The sequence below is a fragment of the Erythrolamprus reginae genome, chromosome 9 (genome assembly GCF_031021105.1).
Source record: "Erythrolamprus reginae isolate rEryReg1 chromosome 9, rEryReg1.hap1, whole genome shotgun sequence".
NCBI lineage: Eukaryota > Metazoa > Chordata > Lepidosauria > Squamata > Dipsadidae > Erythrolamprus > Erythrolamprus reginae.
The window spans coordinates 14,479,991-14,494,326 of record NC_091958.1 but is presented as its reverse complement, the minus strand read 5'-3'; the positions used below and the strand labels follow the sequence as shown (position 1 = coordinate 14,494,326).

At 43.1% G+C, this 14,336-nt stretch overlaps 1 protein-coding gene across 3 annotated transcripts in view; it reads right to left on the bottom strand.

Annotated features, from left to right (window-relative positions):
* The window catches only part of TPPP3 (tubulin polymerization promoting protein family member 3), a 31,505-nt gene extending 19,231 nt beyond the window's left edge, over window positions 1-12,274 (bottom strand). Inside the window, exon 1 of one of the 3 annotated variants that reach the window (XM_070760361.1) lies at window positions 12,009-12,274. The gene's annotated coding sequence lies outside the window, so the exon portion shown is untranslated. Of the gene's footprint in view, window positions 1-11,975 lie in introns of all 3 variants that reach the window. The other 2 variants (XM_070760359.1, XM_070760360.1) reach the window with 2 other exon arrangements.
* Between the last annotated feature and the right edge of the window lie 2,062 nt (window positions 12,275-14,336).

Sequence of the window (14,336 nt, the reverse complement as noted above, 5' to 3'; positions counted from 1 at the left end):
AAGGGTTTGCATGCATTATTTGCTTTTACATTGATTCCTATGGGGAAAATTGCTTCTACTTACAAACTTTTCTACTTAAGAACCTGGTCACGGAACGAATTAAGTTCTTAAGTAGAGGTACCATTGTATTACTATTCTTATCCTTACTAGTACCTATCTCTTCCCATTTATGGCTATATCCATGTTGCTTGTATCTTTACAACTTATATTGTTTGTATTGTTTCCTTGTACGTTTTGATTGCTTATTAGCATCCTATGACTATCACTAAATGTTGTATCTTATGATTCTTGATGAAAACATTTTATTATATCTTTCTTTATGTACACTGAGAGCATATGCAGCAAAAACAAATTCCTTGTGAGTCCAATCCCACTTGGCCAATAAAGAATTATATTCTATTCTAAACACACATGTCACACAAACTCATACATGCAACTCCTCTTCACACTGTCTATGTTGCATGTGAGCAAAAAGACTTTTATCCCCAGACTGATGATTGCACTAGAAATAGTAAACCAGCTACTGTACTTTGTGGATGATGGCTCCTAGTTTTTGACTTTCTTCCAAACTCTCCTTCCTTTTCTCTGTTATTTAAGGTATTGACTCAAGCCATGTTTACAATGCAAGCGGGATTCTTTCATCAGATTGACTAATTCACAACGTCGGGCTAGTTGCTAGATCTTGGATACATAAACAAACATACAGTAACGTTGCTTCCCCACCCAATAGGCCACCTCACTTCAGACACCAGGCCAAGCCCAATGTTTGCATTAACAACCATGTCACGAAGAATCCAAACCACATTTCAAATTCCAAAGATGGATTACAAACAAGTCACAGTTAAGAAGAGCTTAATATTGGCTTCCATTTGTATCTCTGTTGCAGGGGTGAACTCCAGAAGATTCTGACAGGTTCTGGAGAACCGGTAGTGGAAACTTTGAATAGTTCAGAGAACCGGCAAATATCATCTCTGGCTGGCCCTAGAGTGGGATGGGGATTGGGATTTTGCAGTATCTTTTCCCTGGAGAGGGGTAAGAATGGAGGTTTTGCAATATCCTTCCCCTAGGGGGAGGGAGGGAATGGAGATTTTGCAGTATCCTTCCCCTGGAGAAGGGTAAGAATGGAGGTTTTGCAATATCCTTCTCCTAGGGGGAGGGAGGGAATGGAGATTTTGCAGTATCCTTCCCCTGGAGAAGGGTAAGAATGGAGGTTTTGCAATATCCTTCTCCTAGGGGGAGGGAGGGAATGGAGATTTTGCAGTATCCTTCCCCTGGAGAAGGGTAAGAATGGAGGTTTTGCAATATCCTTCCCCTAGGGGGAGGGAGGGAATGGAGACTTTGCAGTATCCTTCCCCTGGAGAAGGGTAAGAATGGAGATTTTGCAGTATCCTTCCCCTGGAGAAGGGTAGGAATGAAGATTTTGCAATATCCTTCCCCTAGGGGTAGGGAGGGAATGGAGACTATGCAGTATCCTTCCCCTGGAGTGGGGTGAGAGTGGAGATTTTGCAGTATCCTTCCCCTGGAGAAGGGTAGGAATGGAGATTTTGCAATATCCTTCCCCTGGAGTGGGGTGAGAATGGAGATTTTGCAATATCTTTCCCCCAGGAGTAGGGGAGGGGAATAGAGATTTTCCAGTATCCTTCCCCCAGGAGTAAGGAAGGAATTGAGATTTTGCAATATCCTTCCCCCAGGAGTAGGGAGGGAATAGAGATTTTGCAATATCCTTCCCCTGCCATCAAGCCATGCCCAAGCAGTGGAGGTTTAAAAAAATGGATTTCACCATTGCTCTGTTGGCATTCATTTCTCCTTCGACTATGCAGTAATTTTATTGTATTTCTCAAATTGCAACTTCATAATTTTGCACTTGTGATTTTGTAATTGCACAAGAAAGCCGTTGCTCTGCTTTAGTTCATCAAACCACAGTTAGCATTAAATTTAAGATTAACAATTCACATTGAATCATGGTTTCAAATTCTAGTTTGTTAAAAGTTTTGAATCTTTGGCATGGATTTTGATTTTGCAATGCTGGTCTTCGGAATGCCTTCTAAAATGTGTTGCAACAAATGGTAGACCTAGTTAACTTCTCCAACTTGAAGGAAGATTGATAGTGGCTATTGTCGTTTTTAAAATTTGGATTTATTTAACTGTTGTACAGTATTTACAATTTTAACTTGCTGCAACCTGCCCACTGGCTTCCTTTCAATTGGGCATGCTACAAGAATCAACAAACGCATTGGCTTTTACATGGGAATTGTATTTTGGGGGCTAGTTATTCTCCAACCTCAGATACAAATTTTTAAAATGTCTCCTGGACGGCCAAAAAATTGGCAGTATGCTTTTTTCTGTTTGGGGAAAGAAACACATCTGTAATTTACATCTTAAAATAAGCTTCATGTTGTTTTAACAAACAAAGGAGGTAGCGGGGGAGAATAGCCGTTGAAGAAAACACCACCTGCGCATATGCAGAAAAATAAAAGTGCATTTTGGTTGAAGACGCATACAGCTCTACCCATTTTGAACAACTGCTTTACTCCTTGGGCTTCTCCAAAGATGTTAAGTTCTTAGATAAATATTTGTGTGTGCTGAGTCGTATACTGCAGAATAAACTGACATGAGCGATAAAGATATCATTAAAACCTAGAAAAGAACTCAAAGCATCTGTTTTTTAATCCAGAATTTTCTCTGCTTGATCATGGCAGTGTTTATTTTTTAGATTGTCTATGTTTACATCTCTGTAAAAAGGAAGATAATCATATGTAATTATACAATAAATACTTATCTGCTTTCTCTCTCCCTCTCTTCCTCTCTTCTTCCCTCCTTCTCTCTCCCCTCCCTCTCCTTCCCTCCCTTCCCTTTCTCTTTCCCCCTCTCTTTCTCTTCCTCCTCCCTTCTCCCTCCCTCCCCCCTTCTCTCTCTTCTTTCCTCCCTTCCCCCCTTTCTCTTTTCCTCCCTCCCTCCCTCTTTTTCTTCCTTTCTCCCCTCCCTTTCTCTTTTCCTCCTCTTCTCTTCCTCCCCCTCTCTCTCTCTTCCTCCCTCCCTCGGTCTTTGCTCTCCTTCCTTTCTCTTCCTCCCTCCCTCCTTCTCTCTCTTCCTCCCTCCCTCCCTCCTCTCTCTCTCTCTCTCTGCTTCACTCCCTCCTAATTGCTAGTAATTCCGGAGGGCAAATGTCTAATGCACATTATGTGTAGAATGGCTATGGTAAGTAGATCATTGACCTGTGCATATTTGACATCTCTTTTATAAATGTGCAGACTAACAAACTCCATCTTTAGATGAATAGAGAGCTGGAGAGCATCCTGAAATCTTTGGTTCTTAACTCAATTGGTATAACTGAGAGGACCTCATATTTTTTAAGGACCTCTTCTAGAATCAATATGAACAGATCTGCTCCTCTCGTGTGTATTTACCAACTAAAATCTGTGATGGAAACAAAGCTACCCGTAAACCCTCAAACCTATCTAATAGGGGATATCAGTCCAAACAATTGCATCCCTGTTCGCCTCCAAGGGCTGTAACACAGTGCTGTCTCTTCTCCCTCTTTGACAGATTCATTAAAAAAGGGAGAAACATATATTATGGACTGGAAGCATCTTCCAATCAATAGTGTATCTCTTGCTCAACACGTTGCTGCTAGGATTGAAGTGCAAATAGACTGAAACCCACTTTTAACGTGGGATGCTTAAATAAGGCTCTTAGATTCCCGATCTCTGCTTGTAAGAACCAGGAATATAGAATAAAAATTGAAAAGGAAACGCTATCGTTCGTAACAATTATCTCAGATCAGGTTTGATTAGCATGGGTGAGGATTGTGTGTCTCCCCCACAGACAGGAGTGAAAGGCTACCAATTCATCAGAACTGGGAGTAAAAAAAAGACTACCAGTTTGGGTGAATTGATCAGCTGTTCCCAGCAGGATTTCCTGCTTTTTAGCTACCGTATTAAGATGCAGTTTTTGTCCCTAAAAGGCTGATAATTTGGGTGCGTCTTATACTCTGAATGTAGCTTTTTTCCCCCAGCCCTAACTAGCTGTTTACGATCTTCCCAGCTCTTACCTTGCAGGCTCTTTCATTGTTACTCTCTGCAAAGAATGTTTTCCAAGCCCTAAGTCTTTGCAGGTTTTTTTTTTCATTGCTCTACTTGCTCCAAATGTTTCTTTCCAGGTGCTAACGATGTTCCCAGCTCTTACTGGCTTGCAAGCTCTTTCCTTATTACTCTCTCCCAATAAAGTTTTTTTAAAAGCCCTAATCAGGGGATAAAATAATGTGCTGGCTAAGGATGCTAGCCAGATGAATATCTAGTAAGCAGATTCTTTTCCCTATTTTCCTAACCAAAAACTAAGATGTGTCTTATACTCTGGTGCATCTTATACTGTGAAAAATACGGTAATCTAAATTGCATGGCACAGCTGATCTCTCCCCTCGCTATCCTACTTATTTTTGCAGACTCCGATGGCTTCGAAATGCTCCTTTTTCAATGCTGCACAGTTGTGCCTATGGCGTGCATAAGTGTGCAGCATGCATGCACACACAAAATGTGCACGAAACAAACCGGTAGCAGACTTCGGAGGATTTCACACACACACCCAGATCTTATTAAACTGGATCACCCAGCTGATCTATTGTTCAGGCTGGAATCCTGGAAGCCGCAGTTCAACAGTGGATAAAAGAATATGGCTTCCCACTGCTGCTCTGGAGATCTAGCCCGATATAATAAGCCAGGATTAAGCTTCCATCCTGGCTATTGAAAAACAAGCCCTTGTTTTGCAGTTTTGCATCATCCGCCATCTTGAGACATAGAAACAGAAACAGAAGATTGACGGCAGAAAAAGACCTCATGGTCCACCTAGTCTGCCCTTATACTATTTCCTGTATTTTATCTTACAATGGATAGATGTTTATCCCAGGCATGTTTAAATTCAGTTACTGTGGATTGACCAACCACGTCTGCTGGAAGTTTGTTCCAAGCATCTACTACTCTTTCAGTAAAATAATATTTCCTCACGTTGCTTCTGATCTTTCCCCCAACTAACCTCGGATTGTGCCCCCTTGTTCTTGTATTCACTTTCCTATTAAAAACACTTCCCTCCTGAACCTTATTTAACCCTTTAACATATTTAAATGTTACATTTATCCCAGACATGTTTAAATTCAGTTACTGTGGATTTACCAACCACGTCTGCTGGAAGTTTGTTCCAAGCATCTACTACTCTTTCAGTAAAATAATATTTCCTCACGTTGCTTCTGATCTTTCCCCCAACTAACCTCGGATTGTGCCCCCTTGTTCTTGTATTCACTTTCCTATTAAAAACACTTCCCTCCTGAACCTTATTTAACCCTTTAACATATTTAAATGTTACATTTATCCCAGACATGTTTAAATTCAGTTACTGTGGATTTACCAACCACGTCTGCTGGAAGTTTGTTCCAAGGATCTACTACTCTTTCAGTAAAATAATATTTTCTCACGTTGCTTATGATCTTTCCCCTAACTAACCTCAGATTGTGCCCCCTTGTTATTGTGTTCACTTTCCTATTAAATATAGGAATATTATATCTTTGCATACCACCAATACGTATGTGACAAATCAAAACAAACAAACAATCATGTCCCCCCTTTCCCTTCTGTCCTCCAGACTATACAGATGGAGTTCATGAAGTCTTTCCTGATATGTTTTATGCTTAAAACCTTCCACCATTTTTGTAGCCCGTCTCTGGACCCGTTCAATTTAATCAATATCTTTTTGTAGGTGAGGTTTCCAGAACTGAACACGGTATTCCAAATGTAAACATGATATCTCAAGATGGTGGATGATGCAAAACTGCAAAACAAGGGTTTGTTTTTCAATAGCCAGGATTGACACTTAAAAAGAAATGCTGCAACTATGTACATGACCTGATTTAGGACAGAAAACAAAGCCTTTTTGTGCTTGTTATCAGCACCAACAGGCATTCTCAGAAACCCCCTGAACAGATCTGGGACACATCAGTAAATCATTACCTTCTGCCTCCAGTTCGTGGACTGGAGCAATTTGTAAGGCTTTGCCCAAGGAAGTCTTGGCTCCATCTATGGAGGTTCTCACCGTCCTCCTGCTCATGGTTATCCCAAAGGGGCAACCAATAACCCTCTCCAGTTCAATAGAACCAAAGAATCTTCTTGGATGAAGACGGAAAACTTTTCAAGGGAAAAAAACACACAAGAAAATCCAGATGCCTTTTGAAAAAGCATATTTGGGTTCAGCCGTGACTGAACCAAAGAAGCTTCTTTATTTATTTATTTATTTATTTTATTTATTTATTAGTTGGACTTGTATGCCGCCCCTCTCCGAAGACTCGGGGCGGCTCACAACAAGTAAAAACAGTCACAACAATCCAATTAATTAAAATATTTAACGATTTAAGAAAAACCCCATGTAATAGCAAACACACACACAAGCATACCATGTATAAATTAACATGCCCAGGGGAGATGTTTAGTTTCCCCATGCCTGACGGCAAAGGTGAGTCTTAAGGAGTTTTCGGAAGGCAGGAAGAGTAGGGGCAGTTCTAATCTCCGGGGGGAGTTGGTTCCAGAGAGCCGGCGCCGCCACAGAGAAGGCTCTTCCCCTGGGACCCGCCAACCGGCATTGTTTAGTTGACGGGACCCGGAGAAGGCCCACTCTGTGGGACCTAATCGGTCGCTGGGATTCGTGCGGCAGGAGGCGGTCTCGGAGAGCAAAATGTTTTCAAGGAAACCCTGAAAAGATTTCTGAACCCTGAAATAAGACCTTGGCCTTATTGACATGCACTCAAAAGTCCGATTGGGCTTATTATCAGGGGATGATTATTTGGGAGGTAACAGGTTACATATACATATAATCTATATGTCTATGCCTATACCTATGCCTATCTCTATCTAATCTCTATGTCTATCTATCTATCTATCTCTCTATCTATCTATCTACCTATCTATCTCTATCTCTATCTATCTATCTATCTATCTCTATCTCTCTCTCTCTCTCTCTCCCTACCTACCTACCTACCTACCTACCCACCCACCTACCTATCTATATCTATCTATCTATTTATCTTTTTTGCCATTTATTATTTATTTATTTATATATTTGTTTGTTTTGTCCTAGTACATGTTGGTGGTACACAGAGATATAATAATATTTATACACATGATACTAGTAAAAGAGAAACATTAGGACCGGGGATGGAAGGCACACTGGTGCACTTACGCACGCCTCTTACTGACCTTTTAGGAATCAGGAGAAGTCAACAGTGGAGAGTCTAAGGGTAAAGTTTTGGGAGTTAGGTGATGATACTACAGAGTCAGGTAGTGAGTTCTATGCATCAACTACTCTGTTACCAAAGTGGCTGGTCCTCTAAACTGAAGATACTAAAGGACGCACCCAAGACTTTTCACATAATTCTGGCTTGCAATTTTTGCAAGGATATAAAAAGTGAATGGCTTTTTTTTTTTTTTTTTGCCCAGGAGGGACTGAAAGTGGCCCTAATGATGCTCAATAGTCCATTTCTGTGTTTCTCAAGCTCACCAGACGTTAAGAGATGCAGAAGGTTCTGGCTGGGGGCGGGGGGCTCTGGGAGTTGAAGTCTGCATTTCTTCAAAAGTTGCTGAGCTTGAGAAGTACTGATCCATATACAGAAGTCACCTCAAACCTATTGACTGGCTGGAGTTCTTGGATCAAACTGCGGATCCAGCCTCATGACTGCTTTTTAGATTTAATAATCAGTCAATTAGAATAGAGCTGGAAAGGACCTTGAAGGTCACCTAGTCCAACCCTCTGCTTCAGCAGGAGACCCCATACCAGTGATGGCAAACCTTTTGTCCCTTGGGTGCCGAAAGAGCGTACATGCGCGCTATCGCACATGTGTGAGTGCCCTCACCCATAATAATGCCGGGGGAGGGCAAAAACAGCTTCCATCTCCCCCCCAGAGGCCCTCTGGAAGCTGAAAACGGCCTGTTTCCCAACTTCTGGTGGGTCCAGTAGGCTAGTATTTCGCCGTCCCCAGGCTCCAAAGACTTCCTTGGTAAAACACTCTCCCCCATCCCCTGGAGGCTCGCTGGAAGCCAAAAACGCCCTCCCAGAGCCTCTGTGCGAGCCAAAAACCAGCTGGCTGATACATACATTGGTTGTGCATTGGTTGCCGATCAGTTTCCGGTCACAATTCAAAGTGTTGGTTATGACCTATAAAGCCCTTCATGGCACCGGACCAGATTATCTCAGGGACCGCCTTCTGCTGCACGAATCCCAGCGACCGGTTAGGTCCCACAGAGTGGATCTTCTCCGGGTCCCATCAACTAAAGAATGTCACTTGGCGGGACACAGGGGAAGAGCCTTCTCTGTGGTGGCCCTGGCCCTCTGGAACCAACTCCCCCCAAAGATTAGAATTGCCCCCACCCTCCTTGCCTTTCGTAAGCTGCTTAAAACCCACCTCTGCCATCAGGCATGGGGGAATTGACATCCTCTTTCCCCCTAGGCCTTTACAATTCTATGCATGGTATGTATGTATGTATGTTTGGTTTTTTATATTAATGGGCTTTTAATTGTTTCTAACATCAGACTACTATTGTACACTGCTTTATTGTTGCTGTTAGCTGCTCCAAGTCTCCAGAGAGGGGCGGCATACAAATCCAATAAATAAATACATGTACACTGGAGCTAGGCTAGGGCTATGGTTCATGTGCCAACAGATATGGCTCTGCATGCCACCTGTGGCAACCATGCCATAGGTTCGCCATCACTGCCCTATACCATTTCAGACAAATGGTTCTCCAATTTCTTCTTAAAAAGCACCCACAACCTCTGAAGACAAAGTTGTTCCACTAGTTGATTGTTCTGACTGTCAGGAAATTTCTCCTTAGATTTAAGTCACTTCTCTCCTTGATTAGTTTCTGGCCACCACAACAAGTTTCCATCCATTTTTTTTCTTGTCCTGCCTTCTGGTGCTTTGAAAAAAAACCCACAAGTTGACCCCAGTCCTCTTTGTGGTACTCTCTCAAATACTGGAATACTGCTATCATGTCCCCCCTGGTCTTTCTTTTCTCTAGAGTGGTCAAATCCTGCAACTGTTCATCACATGTTAGTTGTGTTAGTTCGTAATAAACCAGAGTGCAAAACCCCCACTAGAAACATAGAAACATAGAAACATAGAAACATAGAAGACTGACGGCAGAAAAAGACCTCATGGTCCATCTAGTCTGCCCTTATACTATTTCCTGTGTTTTATCTTAGGATGGATATATGTTTATCCCAGGCATGCTTAAATTCAGTTACTGTGGATTTACCAACCACGTCTGCTGGAAGTTTGTTCCAAGGATCTACTACTCTTTCAGTGAAATAATATTTCCTCACATTGCTTTTGATCTTTCCCCCAACTAACTTCAGATTGTGTCCCCTTGTTCTTGTGTTCACTTTCCTATTAAAAACACTTCCCTCCTGAACCTTATTTAACCCTTTAACATATTTAAATGTTTCGATCATATCCCCCTTTTTCCTTCTGTCCTCCAGACTATACAGATTGAGTCCATGAAGTCTTTCCTGATACGTTTTATGCTTAAGACCTTCCACCATTCTTGTAGCCCGTCTTTGGACCCGTTCAATTTTGTCAATATCTTTTTGTAGGTGAGGTCTCCAGAACTGAACACAGCATTCCAAATGTGGTCTCACCAGCGCTCTATATAAGGGGATCACAATCTCCCTCTTCCTGCTTGTTATACCTCTAGCTATGCAGCCAAACATCCTACTTGCTTTTCCTACTGCCCGACCACACTGCTCACCCATTTTGAGACTGTCAGAAATCACTACCCCTAAATCCTTCTCTTCTGAAGTTTTTGCTAACACAGAACTGCCAAGGCAATACTCAGATTGAGGATTCATTTTCCCCAAGTGCATTATTTTACATTTGGAAACATTAAACTGCAGTTTCCATTGCTTTGACCATTTATCTAGTAAAGCTAAATCATTTACCATATTACAGACCCCTCCAGGAATATCAACTATTATGAATTATGAATTTTAGAGGTTGCCAGTGAGATCCCTATTTACGTTTCAACCCTGGAAACGCTAAGAAAGACTATAGTACATCTTTAACTTCTGTTCTGTTTTTGTAGCCCATGATACATTACTTTAGGCAATAAGCAAAGTTATAACAGACAGATAAATCCCGAATGGAGAGCTTCTGAAGTTGCAACTGTAAAACATGTCAGTGAAAATCTCTAGGCATAGCTCAGCTAAGGTTAACTTGCCCTGTTAGAGGGTAGCCAGCTATTTTCAAATGTTTACTCAAACAAAAAGCATCAAGCAGATTGAGCCAAGCTGTACGTCTCTAGATTTTGGCTTTTTGCTTTCTCCACAATGCTATTAACAACCATCAAGGCAAATCAACATCAGGGGGAACGAAAGAGAATCCTTAAGACTGCATTACTATTACTATTAGTCTTCTCATCATTCCTATCACCCATCTCCTCCCACTTATGACTGTATGACTGTAACATGTTGCTTATATTAATATTGATTGTTTCCTGATTGCTTATTTGACCCCTATGACAATCATTAAGTGCTGCACCTCATGATTCTTGACAAATGTATATTTTCTTTTATGGGCACTGATAGCACATGCACCAAAGACAAATTCCTTGCGTGTCCAGTCAAAATTAGCCAATAAAGAATTCTGTTCTGTTCTAGTCTAGTCTAGTCCTATTTCTATTCTAAATTATTTCCATATTCTATTCTAGCCTAGTCTAATCTATCCTATTCTATTCTAGTCTACTCTAGTCTATAGTCTAGTCTAGTCTATAGTCTAGTGTATTCTAGTGTAGTCTAGTCCCATATTCTAAATTATTTCTATATTCTAGTCTAGTCTAGTCTAGTTTAGTCTAGTCTAGTCTAATCCTGTCCTGTCCTGTCCTGTCCTATCCTATCCTATCCTATCCTATCCTATCCTCTCCTCTCCTCTCCTCTCCTCTCCTCTCCTCTCCTATCCTATCCTATCCTATCCTATCCTATCCTATCCTATCCTATCCTAGGCCTTGCGTTTAAATAACCCACCAGGATAAGCAGACAGATGCACGAAGCGAAACAGGTATCCAGCCACCCACAGCTAACCCAGTCAACCAAGCCCCTTCTCCGGATCTAGAGATGCCTTAAGAGCAGACCCGCATGGAAATCGTGGCGTTCAGGATCGCTAGAGAGCAAGGTTTTGGGGCTTGTGGTTATTGTTATTTTTTGCATTATTTTACCCTACAGCTCATTGGAGAGAAACACCACCGCATCCCCAATTAGAGCAAAAAACATAAAATAAAAATGACGTCACCGCCTTGCCTGCGCTGCAAGCTGCAAAAATAAACAGAGAGAGAGAGAGAAGCTCCGTCGCTTTTGTCTCCAACACGGCGCCCTCCCCAGGGACCCTTCGCCCAAAATCAATGGGTTGGGGTGGGTAGGAAGGGGTCTGGAGCGTCTGGAGGGCGTCGGCTGGAGGTGGGGAGAGAGAGGGGAGAGAGGGAGAGAGAGAGAGAGAGAGAGAGACGGCTCTCTTGTCCATTGCCATCTATGGATGAGATTTCCAAAAGGAGCTGATGCGCAAGGAAGCGCGCCCAGACAGACAAATATTAAATTGAATTAAATTAAACAGTTAGGAGGGAGGGGTCCTCGCAGACACGGAGATGGGGCAGCTTGGAGAAAGGATGCGCGGAGACGGAGCTGCAGCCGGGATGGAGGGATGGATGGAAGGAAGGATGGATGGAGGGAGGGAGGGGGGGTGGATGGAGGGATGGATGGAGGGGTGGAGCAGGGCTCGTGTAGCTGCAGCTGCTTGCAGCGGCGCCGGTGGGAAAAGCAGAAGGGCGCTTGACTGCAAAGCCCGACGCGTCCTCTTCCCACTACCACCGTCTCCGCCACCGCCACCCGGTCCTGGCAGCCCTGCCTACCCCACCTCGCCTTCTTGGACTTGCCCCGCTCGCTCGCTTTCTCACCCGCGCCGCTTCTTACCCCGCTCGCCTTCTAACCTCGCTGCGCCTTTAATTTTTTTTGCAGAACGCGCGCTGCTTGGAGAGGGGAAAAAGGTTCCCTTTGCGCGGCCGTCCGGGCGAGGCTCAGCTGTTGATTCCCGTCTCCATAGAGATGTGAGTGACACAGCGGCTGGGGAGGGGAGGGAAGGGAAGGGAGGGGCGGAGGCAGAGCGGAACGAGGCAGGGCGCAGGGCGGGGAGAGGCGCCTGGCGAGGCTCGCCAAAGCGCCCCGGACTCCGGGCGCTTTTGTGCCACCGCCACGCGGGGCGAAGAGAGGGGCCGGTTTGTCGGGAAGCCCAGATGGGTGGATGTGGCTCCGCGGGGGGAGGAAGAGGCGCAGGCGCCGGGAGGGGCCCGTCTAGGCGACCTCGCACCCCCACCCCCCCCCAACACACACACATACACAGACCTGATATGGTCCGCTGAACCTTGGGTCGTTCAGGCTCTAGGCAGGCGGCGCAGGGGATTTGAATTCCCGCAGGCTTGGCAGAGGCTGTACAATCAAAGGTCCCGGTTCTAGTTCTGGTTCTACTCCTATTCTATTCTATTATTTACCCTGACCTTCCTATTCTATTCTAAGTGTTGCACCTCATTATTTTTGACAAATGTATCTTTTCTTTTATGTACACTGAGAGCATCTGCACCAAAGACAAATTCCTTGCGTGTCCAATCACACTTGGCCAATAAAGAATTCTATTCTGTTCTGGTCTAGTCTAGTCTAGTCTAGCCCTATTTCTATTCTAAATAATTTCCATATTATGTTCTGTTCTATCCACTATATTCTCTTCTCTTCTCTGTTCTGCTTTTCTTCATTCCTCTATTCCATTCCATTCTATCTCTATTCTCTATATTCTATTCTATTCTCCATTCCTCTATTCCATTCCATTCCATTCTATCTCTTCTCTCTTTTATTCTATTCTATTCTTCATTCTTCTATTCCATTCCATTCTATTCTCTATTCTCTATTCTCTATTCTCTATTCTCTATTCTCTATTCTCTATTCTCTTCTAATTATGAGCCTCAGTGGTACAGTGGTTAAAGTGCAGTAGCACAAGTTATTTCTACTTACTGCCAGCTGCCTGCAATTTGGCAGTTCAAATCTCACCAGGCTCAAGGTTGACTCAGCCTTCCCTCCTTCTGAGGTGGGTAAAAATGAGGGTCCAAATTGTTGGGGGCAAGAGGCTGACTCCGTAAACAGCTTAGAGAGGGCTGTAAACGTACTGTGAAGCTGCATATAAGCCTAAGTGACCCCCAACCATAAGTCTAGTGCCAATTCTCCCAACAGAGCTTTAAGCAGACTGGCAGGAAGGTCAGAGCGGACACCCCCCCCCCCCCACTGTAAATGTCTGATTGGTCGGATTGTAAAAATATGTTCCAAGGCATCATCATCATCATCATCATCATCATCATAAGAAGAAGAAGAAGAAGAAGAAGAAGAAGAACAACAACAACAATAACAATAACGACAACGATAACAATAACAATAATAATAAGGACAACAACAATAACAACAGCAGCAGCAGCAGCAACAACAACAACAACAACAACAATAGAGTTGGATGAGACCTTGGAGGTCTTCTGGTCCACTCCCCTGCTTAGGCAGGAAGCCCTACACCAGTGTTTCCCAACCTTGGCCACTTGAAGATATTTGGACTTCAATTCCCAGAATTCCTCAGCCAGCATTCGCTGGCTGGGGAATTCTGGGAGTTGAAGTCCAAATATCTTCAAGTGGCCAAGGTTGGGAAACACTGCCCTACACTACTTCAGACAGATGGTTATCCAACATCTACTGAAACACTTCCAGTGTTGGATCATTCACAACTTCTGGAGGCAAGCTGTTCCATTGATTAATTGTTCTAACTAATTTCTAAGGAAACCTCCCCTTAGTTCTAAGTTACTATATATAGAATAGAAGATTTAATTCCTAACACCATGGGATATTTGTCTTTCCCCTGTGAAACAGTCGTTCAACCCTCAAAGGGGTCCCAGACTCCCAACCCCCAGGTTGAGAACCACTGATCTATATTTATTTATTTATTGGATTTATATGCTGCCCCTCTCTGAGGACTCGAGGCGGCTCACCGCATATAAAAGATTTATTTTATTTTATTTTTATTTATTTATTTTGTCAAACAATTATAGGGTGGTAATTTGTACAAATAAAACACTAGATAAGTAATGATAAAAAGTAACAAAAGAAGACAATAGGACAGGGATGGTGGGCACAGTGGTGCGCTTATGCACGCCCCTTGAAGATAAAACAATACATTACAAATGTCCTAATCCAATTAATTTCAATTCATGAATCGAATCGAATCCAAAATC